Here is a 3406-nt window from a genome sequence, read left to right on the forward strand (position 1 = left end):
TAAAAATTCCCCTTTTCTCTTTACGGAAATAAATTGATTACTAAAGCAAATAATAAATAATTAATCTAAAGTCTAAACCATATTCCTCGTGGGATCGACCCTAACTTTTGTTAGGTTCTATATTTGATCAAGATCGCTTTATACTTCCTTAGAGAGGTGTAATTTGAGCATATCAATGATGCAATGAAGATGTTTCTTGACTTATAACAGTGTTATTATTAGTGCGGGATGAAGTGGGATATTTTATATTTTATGGCTAGGTGCTTGAACTGTCAGTAGATTAAGTTCGAGCATCAAAGGCCAGGTAGTTTGACCCAGCGACTACCCATTCTAGAGTGAAAGTGGGAGAGAATGGCTATGGAATTTGTAGTGGGTTTACCATGTACCTCATGAGGTTTTGATTCTATTTTGTTTATCATAGATCGATTGACCAAGTCTGCCAACCTCTTACTGGTCTAGACTAACTACACTTCACAGAGTCGTCGTAGATTTACATCCGAGAGGTGGTCCAATTGCATGGGGTGCCAGTATCCATCATTTCAGACCATGGAACTCAGTTTACTTCTGTCACGACCCAACCCCGTAGGCCGTGACGAGTGTCGGAACCGGACACCCCTGTCTACCCTGGTTATACTCAAAATACATCAACAAATAAGAAAACTTATAAGCCGACAAGTCTATTGTAACACATGAGGTCGTCCCATGATACATATATATGCGAGCCAACAAGGCCTCCATGACACCGAGAATTCCCCAGATTATAAGTCATATCAGTACAGCCATAAATATCCATACATACAACTCATATACTACTCAGGCACAACTCATATACAGCCCATGTACAACTCATATACAACTCATATACAGCTTAAATACAGTCCATATACAACGTATATACAACTTATATACACATACGCTCTACATACATACAACCCACATCTATATCCATAGACCTCTAAGAGTAAAAAGAATAGTAACATAAGGCGGGACAGGGACCCCGCCGTACCCGTGAACAAAACTTATATACATGCATCAAGTTTTAGTACCCAAAATCAAGCTACAGCACAATAGAGCATTCTTGGACCGCTGAGTGGGACTCCTACGCTGGCGGATCCCCAACCTGTGTACCTGCACCTGCGGGCATAAAACGCAATCCCTCAAGGAAGGAGGGGTCAGTACGACATAAATACTGAGTATGTAAAACGTAACATAATACGGTTGGAGGTATATCCGAAATAGAGAAGCAGGGAAACAAATTATCAAACCAGAAACCTGTACCTGTACTCTGTGAATCACAGAAGCATGCATGCTCAAATTATATAATATAGCCGGCCCTTTCAGGGATCCGGTAAATCACATCTGTAGAACCATCATAGGCTCGGTGCTATCACCACCTTATTGCAACACATCATCATACATATATATATATATATGTACCCGACCCTCTAGTGAGGGCTTGGTGAACAATGCAGTGAGTTGTACACGATAACGGACCAAGCGTGGGACTTGGTGAAAGAAGTGTTACAGTATACACGAGTAGAGTAGTGAGTAACTATATGCAATTCAAATCATTATTAGAGACTAGACAGAATAAGAAAGTTGAGCTTTTATTTGAGGACCCGAGTAACGAAGTAGTCATCTCGAGCGTCCTCTAAATGCCATTGTGGGCTGTCTCAAAAGTAATCTCGGGGACCCTAGACATGTTTTAACGTAGGGCCAAATCATTTATGGAATCAAACACATAGTCTCATGTAGTCTTTATGACTCGGAGCATGTACATTTGGTACCTCTTTAATGTATAGAAGTTTCCAGGAAAATAGTTCAATTACTATCAGAGTTCGGTATTCAAAAGTAAACAAGAGATGCTAAGGATGGAGTTACCCCAGAGCTCATATCATATTCAACTTACACCTAAGACAAGGACATGCCCAAAAGAAGAAAGAGAATAAGCTCTATATAGTGTGTACTTTCCCTCAGGTGATATGTATATACATATTTCGTACCCGGCCCATCATGGGGCTCGGTGAACTACTATGGCATGGTAATCTCATTTTCGTATCATATACATCTCAATGGAAAGGAGAGATAGCTTCTCACACCCTACATTCTAACACATAGAAGCCCTACTAGGCAATACTTAACCTTTACAGGACCTCTAATACTGAACTGTGGATAGGGTTTATGAGGCATACTTGGAATTCTGATTTAACTATAACGATTCCGATTTAGTTTATTTCGAATGTCGAACTTTTCCTGACTTTTCCCCAACTTCCAGCAGTCCAAAAGGTGTGTAATACACCCCATAAAAACATCATAAACTTTAAGTTAGAGGGAAAGACCTTACCTTTCCTAAAATTGGCTAAAACTTGCAGAAATTGCGCCTCAGAACTCTTTTTTAGCGCGCTGAATCATCGTGGCAGATTGCTGTCCATTTTTTTGCTGCACCAAACTCTAGTTTTATACTACTAATACTTCCATATTATCGTGGCATATGCTAAATAATTAATTTATGGAACGAAATCGGGACTTACCTTATTTTTCTCCCAAGCAGTCGCAATTTTCTCTCTAGATTAGGGTTTGTTCATCTATTTTTGGTTGATGCAAATTTGATGAATAAAATCTGAAGTTTGTGATACATATACCTACCTATATATGGTCTTAGGGTGTGACACGTGTCATCCCCAAGAGGTGACACGTGTCCAGCCCCTATTGGGCCACCGCATCTACATGCTAAAGGAGGGGCTGCCACGTGGCAGTGGGGCCCACCTCCCCCAAGCAGGTGGGTCACCTACTTGGCCCCAAGAAGGTGGGTCACCTTCTTGCTTAGGTGCTGCTACGTGTCACCCTCCCATTGGCTGCCCCGCATAATTTTGTTTCCTTCTCGTGGGTTCGTAATCTCGTCTTATTTTAAGAGCCTATGTCATCCGTGCTACACAAGCTTGGTATATACTCAAATAGCTTAAGTATGTAAAGCTTCTATGTTAGGGGCGTACGTAAAAATATCGAGTCCTATGACTCATCACTTGGCCTCCAACTTCCTCCGACTTCTCTTGACCCTATTTCCAACCTCCCCTACCATGGGGTATAACATTCTCCTTTCTTAGAGTTGTTCAATAGGGTCATAACTTAAGAGGCTCACATACTAGCTTCTAAGTAACTTAAGTAACCTTCTGAGTTCAAAGATGTGGGGTGTAACATCCTTCCCTCCTTTAGAACATTCATCTCCGAATGTTAAATACAACTTCCTTTAAGACTTGATATAAATTATAGAGGAGTTCCTTTCCTTTATGCTATCACATACATTTCCATCTATATTATTAACATACGAGTGCTCAAGAGTTGGTGTTACCTGTAGATATCATGAACAGGTACGGATACGTGTGCTTCATGTCCTCTTCGGCCTCCC

The sequence above is a fragment of the Solanum dulcamara genome, chromosome 5 (genome assembly GCF_947179165.1).
Source record: "Solanum dulcamara chromosome 5, daSolDulc1.2, whole genome shotgun sequence".
Lineage (NCBI taxonomy): Eukaryota > Viridiplantae > Streptophyta > Magnoliopsida > Solanales > Solanaceae > Solanum > Solanum dulcamara.